At 38.3% G+C, this 23,013-nt stretch overlaps 1 protein-coding gene and 1 long non-coding RNA gene across 4 annotated transcripts in view; both read left to right on the forward strand.

Annotated features, from left to right (window-relative positions):
• Window positions 1-23,013, forward strand: part of FRMPD4 (FERM and PDZ domain containing 4) — a 407,661-nt gene that overhangs the window by 111,646 nt on the left and 273,002 nt on the right. The gene's annotated exons all lie outside the window — the stretch shown is intronic.
• Window positions 757-14,656, forward strand: LOC113481411. The gene is made up of 3 exons (XR_003398678.1): window positions 757-767; window positions 1,913-1,917; window positions 14,403-14,656. It is a non-coding gene; the product is annotated as an uncharacterized LOC113481411 (long non-coding RNA).

Raw genomic sequence — 23,013 nt, forward strand, 5'->3', positions numbered from 1 at the left:
AGACAGCCCTCCCTCCCTCCCTCCCAGTGGGATTGGGGGAAGAGGACTGGAAGGGTAAAAATGAGAAAACTCATGGGTTGAGATAAGAACAGTTTAGTAATTTAAATGAAATAAAAATAATAAATTGTAGTGAAAATCAAAATAACAGAGAAATAAAACCCAAGAAAGACAAGTGGTGTAAATGAAAACAATTGCTTACCACTGACAGATGCCCAGCTTGTCCCTGAGCAGCAGCCCCTCAGCTAGCCTTCTCCCTAGTTTATTGCTGAGCATGACGCCATATGGTATGGAATACCCCTTTGGTCAGTGGGGGTCAGCTGTCCCAGCTGTGTCCCCTCCCAGCTTCTTGTGTACCCCCAGCTCTACCACTGGTGGGGTGGAGTGAGAAGCAGAAAAGGCCTTGATGCTGTGTAAGCACTGCTCAGCAGTAACTAAAGTGCCTGTATTATCAGCACCATTTCCAGCACAAATCCAAAACACAGCCCCATAGTAGCTGCTGTGAAGAAAATTAACTCCACCCTAGCCAAAACCAGTACATAGCTTTAGATGAAATGCTGACTTTTTCGAAGAATTCTATTATAAAAACATTTTCAGTAGGTAGTGAATGCAAGCTTTTTAGTTTTAATTATGATAAAGTTAGTGAGGGGAATTGCTGGGTGTAAGTTTTAGCTGTGGAAGTTTGGGAAGATAAAGTTCTGGAGAACAGGTGGATATCTTGCAAAATTATGAGAATCTTTGGTAAAAAGGTTTATACTGAGAATAAGAATGTGGTGAAGATAAAGAAAGAATATTTGTGTGCTAAAGTCAAGTGTTGGGGATGAACCCTTTTATGATCTGGTTCTTAATAGAGTTTATTTTTGGGTTCTGATTGACATTTTTGAAACTTTAAGGGAAAGAGACTTGGGATATTGGAATGTGTCATGACTTCTTTTTTAAAGATATCTACAGATATAAAAATTATGTATGTGTGGATTATTGAAAACTGCTTAGTGATTTACTTCAACAATCAAAAAGGCCAAGAAAATGTCCCTTCTGTTCTTCAGAATTTATTTCTGTATATGTACTTTTTTGCTTGGTTTTGGGTGGTGGTGAAGACCTCATTATTGAAAATAACCTTGTTTGGGAAGAAGATGTAAAAACAGTATTTTTAAAATTTTGTAGTACTGATTGTACCCTGTTTAGGATGAAGATTTTCAAGAAGTTCTCACATAATTTAGTTTTTATTGCTCAGATAAACTGTCAACCTTTCTCGTGTGTCACAAGTACTTACACATTTATATAAAATAGTTTTTCAGCATTATGTTTTCCAGCATTATGCAGCCCATAAGGTTTTGCTTACCTTGCTTATAGATTTTGCAGTTTCACAGTTTGTTTTTAATCTTTAATTTGTGATTATATTACTCTGGATTTGGCAGTGCTCATATGTTTAGAGAGCAAAATGCCCATTATTCTATGGCAGTAAATGCAACCAGAAGCACTAACAATTACATGAGCCATGCAGAACAAGCTAGGCATGTGTTACAGGTCTGAGCTGCATGTATTTCACTTGTGCTCTGTATTTGACTCAAATAGCGTGGTAGAGAGCTGCAGAAGAAGTCTGGAAATATCTAAGATTAGTAAAGCCAGCATGCTTCATATTTACCTGAATGCTTGACCAGTGGCACTGACTTTGGCTTGCTCTAACTGAGGCTATCACAAGCCTAATTTTCTTCAAGTGTCCATAAAAGGAGTCGTAAGAGAGTGGAGATTGCAGTTGTGCAGAAGAGCCTGCCCCAATGTACCCCTGTACTCGGCATGGGTGAGGCTGCACCTTGATTCCTGTGTTCAGTTTTGGGTCCCTCACTACAAAAAGGACATTGAATTACTTGAGCATGTCCAAGGAAGGGCAGCGAGGCTGGTGCAGGGTCTGAAGCACAGGTCGTACGAGGAGCGGCTGAGGGAACTGGGGGTGTTTAGTCTGGAGAAGAGGAGGCTGAGGGGAGACCTCATCGCCCTCTACAGCTCCCTGAAAGGAGGGTGCAGAGAACTGGGGATGAGTCTCTTTAACCAAGCAATAAGCAATAGGACAAGAAGGAATGGCCTCAAGTTGCACCAGGGAAGGTTTAGACTGGATATTAGGAAGCATTTCTTTACAGAAAGGGTTGTTAGGTGTTGGAATGGGCTGCCCAGGGAGGTGGTGGATTCCCCATCCCTGGAGGTGTTTAAGAGTTGGGTCAACTTAGTGCTGAGGGGTGTGGTATAGTTGGGAACTGTCAATGTTAGGTTAATGGTTGGACTGGATGATCTTCAAGGTCCTTTCCAACCTAGGTGATTCTGTAATGGTGCTAAAGTTCAGATTTTTCTTTGCTTGTGACATTAATCCCACAAAAAATGGAAAGTTTAACTATAGTACTACCTTTAAGGCCTTGACTACTCTAGAAAGAAGTGGGCTGTTTGTTTAACACTGCAGTACAGCAGGTTGTACAGCTTTAGCACAGAAAAGACGAGTGTCACTTGTTTTGACTGTGCGATATGACTAATCAAGTCAAAATGTAGTTTATATGTTCAGGTAGAAATGATCAAAATTTGTATGCTTTTTTTAACTGACATTATAGATCACATGAAAATTGTAGTTTAAAGGTATGTACTTTTCTTGGGTTTTATGTTTTGAAAACCTCAGATGATACTAACCAAAGTGTTAATTTTTACCTTTGAAGAAAAATATTTTTTTTCCAGGATGAGATTCATGAAGTTGGCTCTCTGCCTAGGATTTTATTCTACATTATGTTTTGTATATTACCTGTCATGTTTACAAGGGGTGCATTCTCCTCTGCCAGGACACACAGTGAAGAGGGACAGAGAAGAACTGCGTGTGGGGAATGATCTGTACTTGACTATTGTGTTTTGAGGGCAGGGTGAGCAGAGGCTACAGTATGTAATAGGGGAGGAGTGGCAGAGGAGGAAAGAAGGAATTGGAGAAAGAAAGTTAATGAGTGTTGTATGGAACAAAGGCTTATTTGCCATGAGTGAATTGAAGTAATTGTTCTTTATGTGAAGATGAACTTGCATTGTTGCCTGGGTAGGAGTTTATTTGCTTCATAAGGCTGGTTGAATTAATTGGTTAGATGTGCTGTAATCTGCGTGACTGCTATTTTTAAAAAGGTAGAATTCACTCCAGCATTGCAACAGAAAGAAAAATATCTTTTTTTTTTTTTTTTTATTTAAGGTCTTGAGTTTCTTCTTGGAACTCAGTCTTTCTCCAAGGGGTTTCTGGTGGCTGAGCTTGAACTAGCTCATAAAAAGAAGTAACAAGGTGGTTCGTGTCTCCCTGCGTATCTGTTGCTTAAGAGACACTGAAATCAGGATGGTGGTTTTTTCTCAGGGGGAAGGTCATCCCCTGCACTTGATGGTTGGTGAGCCTTGTGACTTTTTTTTTCCTCCCTCAAATGCGGATAACTTTGAGTGCAAAATCCATAGTAACTGGGGAACATGGTTATAATTTATTGTGGCTTAAAAAAATTTTCCCCCAAATAGAAAGCGTTTTTTTTCATTGGTATAGGGAAGAACTAGGACTAGGCCCTGCCATTCCAAAGCGCTTTGAGGAGACACTTCTGTAATATGGTCAACCTGATGTAACTGCTGATGGCAGGAGGCCTTGAGACTGTGGGATCTGATCTCTGCTTTCTTCTGCTTTTTTTCCCCCCCATTTTATTCCTTGCAGTCTTTATGTACATCTTACACCACACTGAGCTACTTCAGAGACCGAACCCACTAGAAAACTGGTTTTGCTGTTTCTTTTCTGCTGTTATAGAGGTATCTAAACTGGCCTGGCAGAAGTGATTGGAGCAGCAAGGTGGAAGAGGAGGAAGGAAAGTGGGACTTTTGACATCTAATCAGCTCTGTTGTGCTGCACCACTTTTGGAGGTGGGAGCTGCTGTGGGAGACTGAAGAGAGAGACCTCCAGTCACTTGCCTCTGGGAACTGAGAAGTGGGGAGGCTATGTGAGAACACCATGCTTGAGTGAATTTGGAGAGAAGGGGGTTTCCTGGAAAAGATGGTTTGAAGGGGGAGAAGCTGCTTCTGCCCCTCTGAAATTCTTCTTCAGGTCTTTCCTGTCTTCTCTGGCTTCCCTGTCTCCACCTTCTCCTGCTTTTGGAGCATGTTCTGTTGCTTTCAAGTGACTCAGCTTTGCCTGGGCACCTTCAAAACCAAGTGCAAGTTCTGAGTGCTAAATGCAGCTTTTATCTATTACGCACGTCCTGATGTGTCAAGATATTCCACCCCTGCTCCTGTGCTATACAAGCTAAAGAAACTGGCTTCCTATTAGTATGAATTGTTCTAAAAAGCAGATTACTCTTCATGTCTTTACCTTATTAGGCAGGAGAGGAGAGTGGTTGTCCAAGGGATTAATTTTCCTACATTGCTTGTAGAGGATGAAGTGTCAAGGACAAATGAGAGGTTGTTTACTTTTTAAAATTTTTTAAATAATGAACATGTGTTCATTCAGAACAGTGAGTTTGTGGTTATATCCTTTCCACATACGTGTTTTCCAGGTTCTGGAAACTGTCTGGAGAGGTTAAAATTTTCTTTTCAAATGCTCTATTTCTGAACTTGGAAAGAACATCTTACAGAAGCTAGGGTAGTGTGCTGCTTCTGAAACCACAAAAAATAACTGGAGAGTATTAATGGCCTGCTTTTCAAATACTCTTCATTTCAAAGATGGAAATGGAAGTTTTATAGGTGCATTAATTAGCTATAATTTTAAATTCAGCTTTGAGCAATGCAGCTTTTTCTTTTTTTAACACAAACAGGAGTAAACTTCAAGGAGTTTCCATACAATGATTTTCAGTTCCTGCTATAACTTCTGTTATTCCTTGTACATATATGGTTGGTGGTTACTGGGATCTTGAAGCACACATCTAAATGATCACTCTAAAAAACCCCACAGCAAATTATTCCACTGAAAAATTTTAATGAAGAACTACTCAATCTCTTTGGGCTTTTTTTTTTTTTTTTTAATTGTATAAAAATATAGTATATCAAGGGAATTCCTGTCAGGATGCATAATTAAAAACACTGTAGTTTTAAATCTTTTTCTGGATGGCTAGCATCATGCATCTGGATGACTAATATTCAGTTCATCTTAAAGAACACTTTATAAGTAATATTGATGGAGTACAAACAGTGGAATACAAGTGTTTTGCTTTAGTTGACATGCTTGGATAAAAAGCTTCCAGTATCTTCATACTTCATGCTGAATATATTGTATATTTGTTTACTGAAAACAAAGGGTTTTTTTTCAAAACAAAACATTGATTCTTCTTCTCTTTTGATGCCATTAGTAGGCATTAAGGTACTTCGACAGGCCTTGTTGAGATGGGAATATTCCAGAAAGGCAGTGGAAATGGCGTTGTGGAAAGCTGGCAGATTTTTTGCCCCTGAAAATTGTTTCCACACTTGCCCTATTGGATTCAAGTTGTCCATGGCGCCTGGATGTGCTGCCTATCATGGTGACTGTTTAATAGATGTAATAGCAGCCTGCTATGTAAAGGGTAAGGGAGGAACCTTCACTCTTCCAGATGTCAGTGCAAGCTTCATCCTTCATCTCAACCAAAGTACTTTTTATTTATATAATGGCAGAACAATGATTTGCTTTTTGTTGTGTTTTATAAAGCTGCTCTTGAACTCATAATGTTCTGTGGTCTTGAGATGAATAGACAAGTGTACACTTGTGAAAGTGTTTCCCTTTCATTTGTGTTCATTAGTCATTAATGCCAGAGTTCATCCTATTTTCTCATGTTACGTGCTGCTTCTCAAAAAGAGAAATTCTGTTTTCATGTTAAATGTTTAAAATACTTCTTTCATACGACAAGATAAAGCAGTATTACAGTGATTTTTTTCAAATGGTTCATGTTCGGTGCTGCAATGTGCAGCTTTCTAATTAGAGGACAATACCTATCCTACTGGGCATTATCTCAAAATCTCTGAAATTGATTTTAGCTGCAGCAAATATTACTGGATTAACATGTGTTTACCAACCTGTAATGATAACAATTGACATTTATTCTATCCAGTGGTCAAAATACTTTTTTTTTCTATGTCAAAATGTGGTGGTAAGCAGAAAGCAGTTTGTCTCTTAATTTCTGTGGTATGGTTTGCTGCTTTATTTTCTTTCCCCACCCCCCTCCAGTCAGTTTTCCACTCAGGCAGCTTTCTTATGCTAGATCCCCCTTTTCATGATGAGTACTTAATGCCGACTCACAAGTTTTCACAATTGCTTGGCACCGTTGGCAGGAGTGTGCTCACATGTGTGTGGGTACTCTGACCACAAAAAACCACCTTCTTGTACCTTTTTTATTTTGGTATTAATTAGTTCAATATTCTGGCTTTTAAAGGTGTTGGGGGTGGGGAATAGGCAGTTTGTGTTTTCCTTTATATGTAGCGTCAGGGAAAAGCAATTTTGAGCATTAGATAGCAAATTTGCTGTTGTTTCTGCCTTTAGTGAAAGGAAGGCTTAAAGTTTCTGCAGTGTTATGTGAAATGATAAGGATAAACTCTTGTTTTCAAGAGTGTTGCAGTGTTATGTGAAATGATGAGGATAAACTCTTGTTTTCATGTGAACTTTACAGAAGTGTGGTAAGACAGCATGGCTACTTCATTTTTCAAATACATTTTATTCCCTCTTACTTTGTGAACTGAATGATACATCCCTTATAACTAAAATGCTGTGGGATTTTTCTTTTTTTCCTTCCAGACAAACTGTATGCACACTCCATAGGCCAGATAACCCTGTTGTACAGCATCTCTTTACTCACTAAGTAAATAAGAGTGTAACTTGAATTTCAGCCAGAACTTTCTTTGCAGGTTGAAGTGTTGCTCTGATTTAATCTTGTAGGACCTGCCTGTCCCAGATGCCAGTTCTCTTTGCCTGGTCAACCACAAATGGCCCCGCATACCCTGAGTGGAATTAATAAAGCGCCTTCAGCATAGTGCTTTCAGTATCCACTGCTGTCGGGTTGGTTGAGGGAAGGAAACCTGCTGTACATTTTTAGGTCTGTTACCCTGTGCTTTTGAATGTGATGGTTCCCAGGCAGACTCTTCAGCTGGGATGTAAAATTTGTTTTACATTTCCAGATGACATGGTCTACTCTCCAAACTGTCAAGTTTAGTCCAGCAACTGTTTTGAATAATTTACTGAATAACCAGCATTAATAATGATAAAGGAGTTGCATGTTTGGGAGTATAGGGGTGTGCTCAGCTTACTGCACAGCTCCTGTGGAGTATGTATCCAGAGTCTTTGCTATATAAATGTAACAGTCATTTGAGAGGCAACGACCATGTCTTTCCATTCTCAAGTTACAAGTTAGACTCATAACTTGTGTCTGTTGTGTTGAAAGTTACGGTTCCACAGGCGAAGAAAAAAATTACTACTTTATCTCTGCAGTAAGGTATTTTTACAGTGTAGTGCATGGTGACTTGTTTAGTATTTTTGGACATTTATTGACATGTACAGAAAACATAAATAGTGATTATGATGGTGGCCAACTGGATGGAAAACCTACCTCTGTAATCATCAGGCACTGACTCTGCCTGGGCTCAATATAAAGATCAGATCACAGAACTCATCTATCACCTGGTAAAACATGGGAGAGAACTGTTATTCCAAAGTCACCAGTTCTGATTACCTAGTTGTGTATTTTCTTTGATGTCCTTACACACATTAAAATTAAAAATAAACTTTTTGCATTTTGGTTGTAAAACTGTCTGCTTTCTGCTGTCCCGTGTCCCTATAGTGATTCTAATTGATTGCAGTGGCACTTGGTGGTGACAGAAGAGTGGATCACCTGCAGTCTGCTCAGCTTGTTTCTGGATTTAGCCAAGAGTCTGCTCCCTTGGATGGGAGCTGCATAAGCATTGCTGATAGCTTCACCCTTACATTTTTATTTTTTTTTTCCTTCTGATTTTATCTTAAACCGGTCAGGAAATCTGGGGAAATGCTTTTGCTGAGAATGTTGAGTGTGACATGTCTATTAGTACTTTAGAAGGAACTTTTCATGCATGTTGCTGGGTTATAACTTCTTAACCATTTGCAAAATAAACTTCTATTTTTTTGTGTTACTTGTGGAAAAACCCATTAGTATTCAATTGCAGCATCTAAAAATCAGTGTTCATCCACTAGGTAAGGGATGGACTTGGCTGTATTTTTTTTTAAAGAATTTCTTTGTTTCCATTTTAATGGGAAATATAAGATCCAGTGAGATAATTCACTTTCATCTGGAACATTGTGCTTAGTTTCATGTACTGTTTTTAAAAAAAAATGGAGGAAAGGAAAAACTTCTCCATGCTGGTGAATTATGGCATTTAGGAACTGATGAAAAGGGGGCTTTTTCAGAGATATACAAAACTAAATTTTCAGGTGAGGTAAAGTAGGGGATTTCATTATTTTTTAAATCTTTTTTTCATTAAAAACTTTGGACCTCCAGACCACTTAAAAACAAAAAGACAAAAAAGACTTGAGAAGTTTTATGGAATAGTGTATCCAACAAAAATGAACTTCTGTTCAGTATTTGTGCTCTTTGCAAGCCTTACATACCATCAAGAATCAGATCCTTCTGGAACTTTATAGTCTGATGTAGTATAAAATGTATTAGAATAGACATTTTTGTGGCATGTAATTTAACTTTTAGCTGATGAAATTAAACAAAAAGGTTGACAGGTCTGTCTACTACCGGTTTCAGCTGTGTTTGGCTTTATTATGAATGTGTGGATGAGACGTTATGGGGAAAGTCTTTAAAATGCTTGCGTTTTTCAAGTGTTCTATTCTGTTTGGGGGGGTGACATATTATGCAAAAAAAAAAAAAAAAAAGCCTTTCAGCTTTCATGTGCTTCATTGGGAAAAGTGTCTTCTCATCCATTTTCCACAGGCTGCAGTGTGTAACACTTAATTCTTAATATAAACTGTAATTTAGAAAGGTTTACAAACTATAGCAGTCTCTGTATGCTGGTAAAAACAAAATGGAATTTTATTACAATTTTTCTACTCCGCGAGGGTAAAAAGTAAATAGTGTTGAGAATCTGGAGGACATGCTGTTGGTCAGCTGATGAGTTAATTATTATATTAATTAAATTATGATGACTTATGTTTAGATTTCTCCAGGATTTTTTCTGTAGTTTATATGTTCATTTATCTACAAGAACTGCAGAATAAATCAAAAAACATGGAGGGCAAGAGGCAAGCCACCTACTCTGGAATGTCCTTATAGCTGTTATTTGGTATATAAAAGTGAGATGCTGTTAGCTAGTTTCACATGTGTTAACTTGCCTTCTATGCAAGTTTATAAGCACCATTTCTGGACCTGTCTACAGACCATGCGGAATCATTTGCTTTTGAAGAAATCTCTCCAGAAACTAAAACGGCTGTATGCCAAACGAGATTTGATAGGTGGTGAGGCGTGTAGGTGAACTCCAGAGCCCATTTGCCATGGCATGTGATATCTTTGAAAATTCTGGTACTTCTAAGCTTCAGAAGAGTCAAGTAACTTTGTTGTCACCAAAAAGCGTCTTTAAATATGAGAATTTACACCATGTTCGTGAGGGTAGTGACTGTTCCAGACCAGTTCATGTTGGCTAATGCAGAATACCAGATGTCCCTGATGAGCAGATCTGGGAAACCATTTGGCAGTAGCCAGTAGAAAATATTAACAGGCACAGTGGTGTTGCAGAATTTCTGCACTACTTTAGAGTTTGTGCATTTCATATCCCCTTTGAAGGCTGAAGGTCTGAGCCAACATCTGTCGCTCTTGACTACCAGGCATTAGGATGTTCCAAGGAGAAAGAATTTAGTTGCAAATGCAAGAATAAAAATCGAGCTGTGAAGAATATAATGTCTGGCTGTTAAGTAGTTGTAGTTAGCTGGGCCAGTTGCCTAGGAAAGGAGTTATTGGTTTCCAGCACCTTTTCCTGTGTTTAGCCGTGGCTTTTACTCTCTCACAATCTAACACAGTCATGCGGAGCAGAGATGAGGTTTAGGGCTCCCAATGGCCAGCGGCTCCTGAAGCTTCCCTCCAACACTGCCTTATTCTGTTAACAATTCCCAAGTCCTCGTGGACAAATATGCCTAAATCACATTTCTCCCTGCCTTCCTCAGACTTAGCCTCTGTCTAGTCCCACTGTGTAGCATATATCCCATGTGGTCCAGAGAAAACCAGAGGTGATTTTACTTGCTCTTTTCACACCCAAACAACACTTTCCCCAAATACTTTTATTAGAGAATAATCAGAAATTTCTGTTTTGTTGTAAAATAAATCCAGTTAAAGTGTTCCAAATCCATCAAAGCTCCAGTGAACATATATTTTGACAGCTTCTACCAAAATGACTTAAGAAGGCTACACTACTGGCAACTATAGTTTTCTGAAAATAGACCTCTCCTGCAGAACGTTGTGCTGGAAAAGTAAGCTACTGTGCAGTTGGCTTTTTTCCCCCTTCCTTTTCCTCTTGTTCTTTGACAAAGTTGATACAGATAAATAACCAATGTTCTTGTTTTTATTACGAAAATAAATGTATGATTAAAACACATTATAAGCTTGAAAACGAAAGCTTCTTATGCCAGACATAGCCAAATATAAGCCTTTAATGTTACTGCTTTTTTCCTTATGGAAGGTGCTGGGCTGTTTGATCTGCTACACGTGATGGTTTTCCAGAGCTAAAATTAATATTAGGATGGGCTTAAAAAATTAGCATGAGGCTATTTTTGTGCCATCCTTAGAAGCTGAGTACTTGGTCTTTTGTGTTGAGCAGTGAAATAAGATAAATCACTCTCATGAATACTAATCTAGGTTATTTCTGTAGTGTGTTACACTGCAGCAAGCAGTAACATGCAGGTCGGGAGCACTTTCTTTACAGCTCTGTGTTGTTTTTTGTGGAGGGGAGACTGCAAACAGTGTTGTGGTGGCCGTGTTCGAGTGGTCTCTGTGTCACCCTACTGTGGTTGTGTTGTATGCTTGTAAAGCCAGAAGAGGGAGCACAAATTAAGACCTTGTTTCTAATATGTGATGGGTGGATTTAGGAGGCTGATCTGGAGCCATGGAATTACCGAGGTCACGCATGTTAAGATGGAGTGCCTTACTCTGTTAGATATGTATGCATAAAGAGTGGGAAATAATGAGTCTGGCATTGGATCGAAAAGAGAGGAAAGGGGTCTGGTGGAAGAAATGAAAAGACTGGGAAAAACTGTGCTTAGCATGAGGACTTTTAAAGCAAAAGCAAATTATTCCATCTTAAATGGTTTACTAAGTCTTTATTTGAAGTTTGTCTAGTGTATTTAGTTTATAAGATCAGCAGTGTTTCTCATGACTCAAGAATGATTTGTGTGTCATTGTGCAGACCAAATATATTGGACATGTGAGACCTTTATACTTGCTAAAGCTTATTCAAATGTGGTTTATTAAATACAGCTGTTGGGTCTTAATGCAGGTACTATAGCATGTTTGTTAGGACTTCTTTTTTATAAGCATGCTGATTTTTAGGGTTGCTAGTTTTCAAATATACATATATTTATATGTACTCTTACAAATTATGTATTATGATAATTTGCGAATGTTGTGTGATAAGTATTGAAACTAATCATGAATAAAAAATATGTAAGGATACTAAGGTGTTGATTAAACTTTGCAAATTGATCTCCTTGGTGTAGGCAATTGGTATTTTGGTCATGAAGACCTGTTGACAGATATGCAGACTGCTTCCTACTCAAATTAGGAGACCTTTCAAGGGTATACTCTTCTCCTGACTCTTTTCTGAGACTTTGAACTTTGGCTGCATTAGCTTATTCAAGAAGTGTGATATAGCTGAATGATATTTTGAAAGGAATAATTAAAAAAGCAAAGCTGCAATCTTATTAGCCTCTTGCATTCTTTGAGGTGTTTTGTTTTGTTTTTCTGTTTATTGTTGGGTTAGAACTCCAAATTTCATGTCTGCAGCTATTTGCTTTATTACATTAGATGTGCCATTTCCAATGTTACACTTGTAGACTTAACATGCTAATCTGGGAGACTAAAGCAAAACTGTCATTTTGAAGCTACTCAGCTGAAGGCTCTTTGAAATCAGTTTGGAAAGCTCCAAGACTATTTCTGTTGCCTTTTTAATTTTAGAGAAGATGTATTGATGTGTTATACTGTTAGTGGTCCCTAGAAGGGATGTTACGGAAAGGTTGCCTTGCAAGTCCACTGGAGGTTAGAGCACAAATGGACATGACTTATATTTAGGAACTATGCCAGTCTTAAAGCAGACTGGGGATGACTTAAGGAGGTCCCTTTTCATGAGTCACACTTTTCTTAAACTGTATAATACTGAATTTGTTGAAAGCATGCTTTAGTGCTTAAGTGAGGAAAGATGATCCATTAGAACTGCAGTCCATGGCAACATTGCATGATATAACAGAATGGCACCTTTAAAATAGGAGTGCTAGAATAATCCTCGTCTCTTTGTACAGCTTGCTTACTGTTGCTCACAGAAGCTTCCAGGACTGTGGAGTATTTACATTTACATGTGCTGTGGTATATAAAAGTTGTGTTCCTCTAGTGTGATCATCCCTTCTTCCTGTCTACTTGGGTTGCTCTGTTAGAGATTAAGGACGAGTTGACTGAAGCATAAATGTGAAACCATTTCTGTTTGTTCATTTTCCCCTCTTCCCTTGAAGAGGACTGAGGCTATGAAAGATCTGTGGTGAGTTGCCAAGTGATGTATCAGTAGCTCAAGGTGGTATGATGGGCCACTCCTCCCTCAGGATTCCTATAGCCTTCGGCCCTTGTCCTGTAAGCACTTTGATGTTGACATGTCAGGAAGCATTTGGTCATCCCTACAGCAAGATAGTGCTAGGCTAATGACAGCAAATGGTGGCGACACAGGTTAATGTCACATCCTTTAGCAAGTATATGAAATATGTTATAAATCAGATTGTCACACTGGCTGTGCTTATGCTATATATCATGGTTTAGAATCATACAATTACAGAATAGTTTAGGTTGTAAGGGACCTTTAAAGGTCATCTAGTCCAACAGCCCTGCAGTGAGCAGGGACATAACTATATCAGATTTCTCAGAGCCCCATCCAACCTGACCTTGACTGTTTCCTTGAATTTTGTTTTAGAAGATCCAGAAGATAGCTTTCAAGTTTATACAACATGATGGTACCTTTGAAGTACTAATTTACAAGTAACTATAGTTAGGTAATAAAATGCTTTGTTTATGAAACTTTATAGCTGTCAAGGTTGGTTGGATTAGAAGGGATAATTGATGGGCTGCTAGCTTTAGAGTGCTTCGGCTCTCATCAGGTCACAGTGCAATTGCAACTTCCAAGTGCTTGTTGAGGCACCTTGGAGAAAAATCCTAGTGTTTCTCAAGCCAAAAGATAAGAATGATGCATGACACAGGGATTAGATCTTCTACACTCTTTTTTTCCCTTTTATTTCTAGTGTTTACTGAGAGAAGAGAATAACCAGTCATCTTGTTTCTAAGGCTTCTTGAGGATTCTCTGAAGAGTAGTAGGTCATGTGGATAATGCAACTATCCTTGCAGCTTTGGATATAGGAGCAAATTCTGTAAACTTTTGTTGTCTCTGCTTGAATATATATTGATTTGAAGGGGTTGTGGAAGCTGACTAAACTGTAAATTTGGAACATACTACCTTAAGAGGGAAAAAGAGGGAAAAAGGTGTGCAGTGTAATGTCTGGGCAATGTGTTCATGCTCTTTCCTGCCTTGATTAGTCCTTCAGCAACCTTGTACCTGTTTGTTTTGGCAGCCTCTATTGATCACCTTCTTTTTTTAAATGGTAGGTTCTTGGATTTTCTAAAAATCAGCATGTAGGTAAATTCAGCTGTTCTAATAGCTGCTTTTATGTTATGCTATATGTTTGATAAAACGGTTCTAACAGGGAGATCCATTCCTGGAGCAGGTTAACACAAAGTTGTTAAGTGGTTGCTGGACATCATCTTCCAGTTCCAATTGAAGAAGGCACTGGTGCCTGTATGGCCCCAAATTGTTCAGAGTTGTTGGGTGTTTATAATCTGTGCCAGAGTCATTTGTGTGCCCTTTGTTTGCAGGTCAAAATGATTTGGGTTATTTTACACCATTTGAAAAGTAAGACTTTTCTTTGTTACTACAGTGAACCAGCAGACTTGGAGGAATTTTCTAGAGACTGAAGATGCGGAAAGATGTGGTAAAATTTTGTAGATCTCATGCAGATCTCCTTTTGCAGAGACAGATATAGTAGGATCTTGCAGGGAAGGAATGAATTGGATTGTTGTTCTCAACTGGTGTAGCTTGAAGTTGAAGAAGATCTTTTACCTGCAGTCCTGCTGTAGTCTAGTAAAGCAGCGCTATTGTTTTAATAAAATAGTTTGCTTGACAATTTGCTGCATTCATAGAATCATTCAGGTTGGAAAAGACCCTTGGGGTCATCGAGTCCAACCATCAGCCCTAGTCTACAGAGTTCTCCCCTACATCATATCCCCCAGCATCTCATCTAAACGACCTTTAAACACATCCAGGGATGGTGACTCCATCACCTCCCTGGGCAGCCTACTCCACTGTCTGAACACTCTTTTCTGTGAATAATTTTTTCCTAATGTCCAGTCTGAACCTCCCCTGTTGGAGTTTAAAGCCATTCCCCCTTGTTCTGTCACTGATCACCTGTGAGAAGAGACCAGCACTAACCTCTCTACAATTTTCTTTCAGGTAGTTGTAGAGAGTGATGAGGTCTCCCCTCAGCCTTCTCAATTTAAACTCCTTTATTTTCATTCTCATCTTCACACAAGAGCAGCCAAACTTATGTGTTCTCAATTTAAATTCTGCATTTTCTCTGGGTTCAAGTTGGAAGTAGAATGTGTGCCTTAACCACCCATTTTTTTGCTTTTCAATCTTATTTTCCAAAGTTAATACCACTTAGTTAAAAATTATTTATACCCTGCCTGGAAAAATAGCTTTATGTTCTGAAAAAGGCAAGGAGTCCACTGGAGATCTCAATGAAAGAGCAATGGGGAAAAGAGTACTGAAGACAATAGAAATGGCATGAATTCAGTGGATGCAGAAAATCCTGTGGTTTATATGGATTAGTATTCAAGGTACAGCTTGCAGAGGTTTTTTTTGGGGGGGAGTGTGTGTGTTGGGGTGATCCTGAATACATGTAGTAGCAACACCAGCTATAAGCAGGTAGAAATTGTAGTAGCAACACCAGCTATAAGCAGGTAGAAATTGAAGACTGAATTAGTAAGGTAGCTGAAGAGGAAAGAGCAAAGCAAGTGGAAATGATGAGGAGATAGAGGAAAATGACCAGTGGGAAGAAAAATGAAATCACTTATCCTTAGAAAGAGTACACCTGTTCTTGTCCTGCTTGTACTCACCGGTAGCAGCCTTTTAAATGTAACTGCTATAAATCACCAGAACTGCAATAGGTTATGCTAAATTTCTCCAGCTTCTACAAACCTTTCTTGTGAGATGTTGCCTCAGAAGCATTCCTAGGCAGAGTACTGGTGAGATGTGCTTGTTTGTTCACATTTTTACTACCACTTTGGAAAGAAATGTTGGCAAGCCCTGAAAGAAGAATAATTACAGCTTTGCAGTGGAGATCTTATTATGGTTGTGGATGACATTGCCTTTTGTTTTTGGAGCAAAAAATAGAAATTAGTGTGAAACTTAAGCAGGAAGCAGGGACTGCATTATGGCAATAGCTCTTAAATTATTACTTCAAGAATGTCACTTACTGGTGATTCAGGATACAGTGATGACAGGGGAGGGTTACTCCAGATGGATGCAAAAGATTAAACAGCATGCAGAAGAAATGAGAGAAATAAATGCATGTTGGGGAGAGAAATAGCAGGAACAGAATGAGTGTTTAAAGAGAATGAGATAAAAATCAACCCATTCCTCCTTTTGAGGCCGAGTTGGCACCCCCTTGACTCAGTAAACTGTTCTTTTGAATCCAGAAATTTGCTCTACAAAATGTCACCTCATCAAACAGCAAAGGGACCTTAAGAGAGGGGGTCAAGGCCAAACAATTATAAGCAAAAGCTCTAGGTATTTTAGTTCTGCCCATGTATCTTTTAAGTTGGAGACGTAATTGACTGTCTTTGTGATGCTAGTATATGTGCTGTATTTCTGTTCTTATTTGGCATCAAGCAGGGTTGTCATTTAATCTTAACGTATACAGAACTGTAGAATGGTTGAGGCTGGAAGTGTACCTCTGGAGGTCATCAGGTCCAACCCCCTTCTCATAGCATGGTGAAAACACAGTAGGTTCCTCAGGACTGTGTCCAGTTGGGTTTAAAATATATCCAAGGGTAGAGACTCCACAACCTCTGTGGGCAACCTGAGTCAGTATTCAACCACCCTCATTGTAAGAAAATTTTTTGTTCAGATGAAATTTCCTGTATTTAAATTTGTGACCATTGCTCCTTGTTCTGTCACTGGGCATCACTGAGGGGAGCCTGTCTTTCTTCTTTACTCTTCCCAATCAGGTATTTATACAGATGGATGTGCCCCCTCAAGCCTTCTCCTTTGCAGGCTGAGCAGTCCCAGATCTCTTAGCCTCTTCTTGTTTGTCAGATGCTTTTAATCATCTTTGTGGCCCATTGCTGGACTTGCTCCCATATGCCTGTATCTCTCTTGCACTGGGGAGGCAAGAATTGGACTCAGTACTCCAGGTGTGCCTTACCAGGGCCAAACGTCAGGCAGGATCTTCCCCATCGACCTGCTGGTGTCACTCTTACTAATTTAGATTAAATGTAGATTTAGATCAGATGTTTCTGTTAACTAAAGTATTTTTATGAGGCGCTCCAGTACTTCTTGAGAGCTTTCACCTCAGAGTTGTCATGCCATAAACCAGGCGGTGCTCTGTGAGCCAGCAGTTTCCTTGGGGTTGCCCTGCTGCTCTCATGCCACATGTTGACTCTTCAGGTAGCTGAGAGAAAGCCGCAGTTTGTGGTTTCAGCTTCTCCATGTGCTCAGCTGCCTACACGGCAACTGCAGTACTAGGATCTGTTTTTCAGAAGAGGGTACCAGCGGGTGTGAAGGGGAGGAATGTCAGGGATCTGGAGGAAGTGAAGCATTGATACAGCTCAGCACAGGTAACAGTGATGTGGATGGAAGGATTTGCCTGACTTTGCCATTTAAAATTTTAACGGCATGTGAACTTATTTTGAGCGGTGCTGGTCTGCCTGTGAGTAAATTTTTTATTTATCTTGAAAATACTTATTAATTTTTGAGGCTTGCATCCTAAGACACATCCTGAGTGTCCCCCTGGGCCAGACCAGTCCGTTAACTCGTCGTGTATTTGCCACAGGTTTCTGTATTCCTTTTGATTGCTTTAATTTTTATTCATAGGTGGTATGCTTTCCCTCTTAACTCCCATCTTCATTGGCACTTAACAATGTGGTTTGTCTTTATTTTGATTTTTCTTTTTATCAGTGGAAGTAGTCTTACTTTGCTTTGAAGCTATCTCAGGAAAAAAAAAAAAATCCCACGGGAAAATAGTTTGAGGGATTTACAGAAGTTATCGCTCAGGTTTGCTTTGAATTGGGAGTTGGGTAAGAAATTTGTCCAAAACATTTGTTTTTACATCTGGGAGACAAATGCGTCTGTCACTCCCTTCCTTATATACTGAAGGATCTCTGCGTTTGATAGTTGCCAAATACTTATATTATGATATTGTTGATACAGATCAGGGAAAGAAATACTGATTTTAATGAATTATCAAAGATTGATGTTAGAAGCAAGATGTGGATTTTGTTTTTTAAATCTGTATAAATTCTGTAGGCACTACTAAACTTGTAAAATGTTGGCTCGTTAACTTATGAATTATAGGAAATCCAACATTTCACTGGAAATTTAAGAAAAACAGTTTATTGAGGTATGTTAAAATGAGGTAATGAAATGCAAATATTTTGTTTTGCTGTAGTTGAGGTTCTTGTAAATTATATCAGCATCTTAAAGTATTAGTGTTGGTTTTACAATTAAAATGAAGGTGTCAGCAGAGAAAAAACTGACAGAAAACTTGTTAAAGTGATATGAGATCTGTTAGCCTTGTTGAGGGTCGCTGGAAGAGTGCAGTTTTGGCTGCATTAACCAACTCTTGGAAGAAGTGAGCACAAATTCATTAAGAATGTATTATGATAAGCCATTTATGCAAAAAAAGATTTGTCTAATGATGTTAGCAACATTTGCACCTAACACAAGAAACTCAAACTTAACACAACATAGTAGATCTCATACTGGCCTTAGCTGCCTTTTTTATCTAAAGGCAGGAAGTATTTGGCAAAGGTCTTCAAGTCCAGAGTACAAAATATCTAGCACTTCTTTTAATAAGTAAATTTCTTTATGTTATGTCCTCACATCTTCAATTTTAGACTCCTTATGTTTGAAATATATTTTTTTAACTTTTTAAAAAATCATGTTTTTCCATAAGAAAAAAAGTCTTCATTGGGAAACCTGGAAATGCTGTATGATAAGAATGTCCATTTTTTTCTAACTATTAAAAACATTTTCTGCAGTGCTCAGTGAAAACTAGATTACTCTGAGAATTGAGCATTTTCTGCATATGTTATGTCAAAATTGGCAAATAACAATGCAGAGCAAAATGTTGACAGAGCAACTTCATCTTTACTTGCATAGTTATTGGGGTTTTATTTGTTGTGTGCTTTCTTTTTTTTTCTTGGCACTCCTGTATTTCTGTGTGTGCAGGTGGGATAGTGTTCTGACAAAGATCAGCTGCTCAATATTTCTTTTTGCCCATACCACCTCTGGTTCAGATTACCTGCATCCGTAATCTGCAGTGTGCACAAAATTGCCTGTTTCCTCAAAGCTGCTCTGTGGCACTCTTATTGTATCTGCATACTTAAAACTATAATGAATTTATTTTACAGAGCTGCTGTAAGATTATACAGCTTTTTTATTATCTGTTTATAGAAGGGGAATTGAGGCATGAGATGATTAAGGCTAAACCAGTTGAACATCTAGGTCTTCATGTGCAATACAGGACATGTAGATCTGATTTTTTTGTTTGTTTGTTTGGTTTGGGTTTTTGTTTTTTTTTTTTTTGTGGTGCTGGACACTTGTGTAGCCCTCTCCAAATAATGAGGATAAATGTGGTGTTTTTTCTCAAGTCTGGTCTGAAAAGTATTTTAAAAGTATTTATTTTCCATTATCCTAGGCAAACGCCAGAATCCTCCTTTCTGCCAGAGATGGCTTTGTGCTGGTGTTTGGCCATCTTTCCTTATGTGATCACAAGTTGCTACCTTTGTAGTAGTCGCAACTGCTTAGCATTTTTGCAAGAAAAAGCCTCAGTTCAGCACCTGCAAAGGACAAGTCCCAGAGCTGTAGTTTGTAGACACTTTGGCTTAAGTCACTTGGGAGATCCTGTAGATCAATCCTGCTTGTTCTGTGGACCTAGATTTTCTTTTTTTTTTTTCTTTTTTAAACCTATCCATCTAGGAAATGCTGGCTCTTTTTTTTTTTTTGCCTTTTTTTTTTTTCTGTCTGTACAGTTATTGTATATATATATATTCCTTGTTCTGGATGGCTGTTTTGTTTATGTTATTAAATATGTCATCTGTTATATGGAGTAACAGTAATCTTATTACGTCATATATTGAATCTTAAGATCCAAATTTCAGCAGTTGGCTGTTAACTTTAGGTACCTATGATTGAGATGGAAAATGCAGGTGTCTGTTGGACTTCAGTTATTCACAATTGCATCTTTTGACTCCAGGATTCTCCCAACTTTAGTATATTTTCAGCTTCTACCACTACTAGAATTCTTAGGCCCCATTCTTCCCCCTCAGTCTGTTTCCCTGACACTTCCACGCTACTTTTCTCCAACCTCCATTTGTGTTGGCTGCCTCTGCCATCTTGTCTCATCCTGTGTGCCACTGAGCCTCTGTTGCAGCACTGAGTGCTCAGTTCTTGTGCCATTTGCTGCAATGGCTCCTGGATGAGCAATTGTAAGTGAAATCCTACTCAGCTGCTTCAGCTTGCAGGTAGAGCACCCTCAGTGGCTCTCTGGGACTTTGCATTCTTTCTTCAATGGATGTATGGATGGCAGGTAAGAAGGGGTATGAGAGTTCAATTCGTTTGCAGTCAGGAGAAAATAGTGCTGCGGGCTTCCCCAAAAGGACGTCTATCAGTTACATTCTCCTCTGCCAACTCTTTTTTGTTTTAAAAAGACTGTTAACTTAATTACGTTTTCAGGAGAACAGCAGCCACACTGTTCAGATCAAAGAGACTGGTTAGCCTAGTTACAAAAATGCATTTACTTTAGATAAAATTAAAAGTCTATAAACTAGGCAGTGTGCAGTGAAATGCCAAAGTATTTACTGGGAAGGGGGTGGAATATTGAAAAGCAAAAAAATATTTCTTGCTTCCAAGAATCAACCCTGGAAGAAGGGATATGGTAAGGAGGGAGAGAAGCCTGTTATATTTTGATGTGTGTATGATGGAAATCTGAAATAAAATACGACTCTGTTAAACATGAAAAAAGCTGTATGGACACTCTCCACTTCCTTTTTTTTTCTCTTTTCCAAGAAGCATATATTTGAATATTGCTCGAGAGTGGCGGTTGCTGGCCCTAACCATAGTGATATGGCTGATGAAAGAAATAAGATTATTCTGCTGCACTTTTAGTACATCTCTTGTTTTCTGTTTCCATGGATATCTTGGATTCAGGAAGGGGGGTAATGTAGAATTAGCATTTCCCAATGTATGAATAACTATACCAGAAAATTCCTGTTGAGCTGAACAGCCAATTTTTTTTTTTTTTTTAAGGAATCTGCATTTGTAGCTTCAATACCATCTTATTAGCAGTAGGTCTACAGTGATTTACTATCTTTAATGATTTGCAGTGTAAAGTAATATGATTTAATAATAGCACACTGTTCTGAATTACATGGAAATATAAATCCAATACAAAAGTTACTGATAGCATCCAGTATAGAGCAAAACTTAGTGAAGGCATTTCGAGTTCAGTTGATTGTGGTACTTAATAGTGGCCATTGCTGTTCTACTACTCACTGATTAGAAAACTGTACGTGTTATTGGAAAAGTATTGCAGCACATATAATGATTGTTGTGTTGTTATACATGTTTAAAATCTTGAAATTGAAAACTGAAATTACTCAGTTTTATTCACAGAAGCAGGTTTTATCTTTTATTACATAAGTATCCACAGATCTCAGAGTATGTTCTGTGACCTTTTGGGGTTATTTATCTTGTTTCTTGTATGCACTAGAGCTTGTGTGCTTTAATCTGTGTTTGCTGAGAAGCTGCCAAATTGCCTCTTTTCTTCTGTGCCAATCTATCTTCTTTTTTTTTTTTTGTGTAATCCATGTTCTGATTGATGTATTAAAGCTTTTGTAGAAAAAAATGTGAGCCATCTGTATCAGTATTTGCTTATGAATCATATTTCATGGTGTATTTGTCAAATATATATTAAGACCTTATAAACACTCAGCTGCTGTATATAAGAATATATATAAAAGAATATATACTTAACTGGCTAAATGTATGGCTAAATGTATGGCTAAATGTATGGCTAAATGTATGGCTAAATGTATGTTTGGATGGGTGAGATGTGCCCTTTTCATATGTGTTTTCCCTTGGTTTGCTAATCTGAGGCTTTCAGATCCAACTACGTAAAGCATTGACGATGGAGATTGAATAAATCTGATTTATTTTAAATTTCGTGTGTGTGTAAGTAGGTCTGAAGAACTGAGAAAAACAAGGAGGTTGCTTGTGGTGCAAAAAAAAAGTCTTTTGAAGCACTGGAATAACTAACTGTTGCTGATATGAGATCTGATTCCACACCAGAGAACTAAATGAAAAAATTTAACTGAGTGACTTCAGCATCATTAGGGCTTGCGTGCATGAAGTCAGTGCCAAGACTTGATGACATAACAGTTGTGCTTTCAGATCCTAAGTACTGTTGTAAAATCAGAAGTTCACAATTAAAAAATTCAACAGGAGACAGATTTCTTTCCACTATTACATCAGTAGCAGTCTCAAACTGTTCTGCTGCTAAAGGTTGCATGCTTTGCTCTCTCTCTCCATATGAAAACTAGTGGTAAAAAAAATGACAATTTTATCCTGAGTTTGTGAAACATTTGCCTAGGCAATTTTGAAGCCACTGTGAGGAAGATAAGATAGCAAGACAGAGCAGGTGGAAGACATCATGTAAAACAATGATACATTAATTTATGCTGAAGTACTTCAAAGTACAGTCTGGTTACTAGTCAAGACTTTGCTTCAAACTTTTCTGAGAAGCAAAATGTTTTATTTATTGTTAAACTATAAGAAAAAATTTATGTTTTAAGAACTATTGACATTAGCCAGAATATTTACTCTGCATATGCACATGTGTGTATGATTTCCCCTTTTATTTTCCTTATTTATAATGCATTTAGTCTTCCTCATTGGTATTGTTTGTTACGCTAGAAGCCTCAGGTAGAATCACAGCCCCTTTTTCATCATGCTCTACAAATTCATATTTATAATGAGGCAAAAATAACTCAGTAGACTAAAATATTAATGTGAAAGCCTGCATGTAGTTGTGAACAACATTGCTTTTCCACTAGAATCTTGGTGTCTCTGATCTCCTGTAGTGTGTTCCTTTCCTGTCATTGCTTTCTCCATCTCTGATTTTGTGCAGGTTGGGTGAGGATGTACTCCAGTTAAGGACAGTCTGTTCATGGAAACATGATGTTTCGTCCGCATACACTGATGTGGGCAAGGCACTGGGATTTGAGAAAGATGTGGACCAGTTGGTTAGGGGAAGAAAACAGATAATAAGATATCTAAGAAAAGTGACCTTTGGAGATGTCTGAACGAATCGTGCTTATTTACTGATGGGAGAAACAGATTTTCAAATATGTAAGACTGATGCCAGAAGAGACACAATATCTGCTTTCTATTCATAGTGGATAGGGCAAGAATCTTAAACTGCAACTAAAAGAATGTGGGTTGGGCATTACAAAAAAAAAAAAAAAAAAAAAA

Source organism: Athene cunicularia, assembly GCF_003259725.1.
Source record: "Athene cunicularia isolate RWA chromosome 1 unlocalized genomic scaffold, athCun1 chr1_part1, whole genome shotgun sequence".
Lineage (NCBI taxonomy): Eukaryota > Metazoa > Chordata > Aves > Strigiformes > Strigidae > Athene > Athene cunicularia.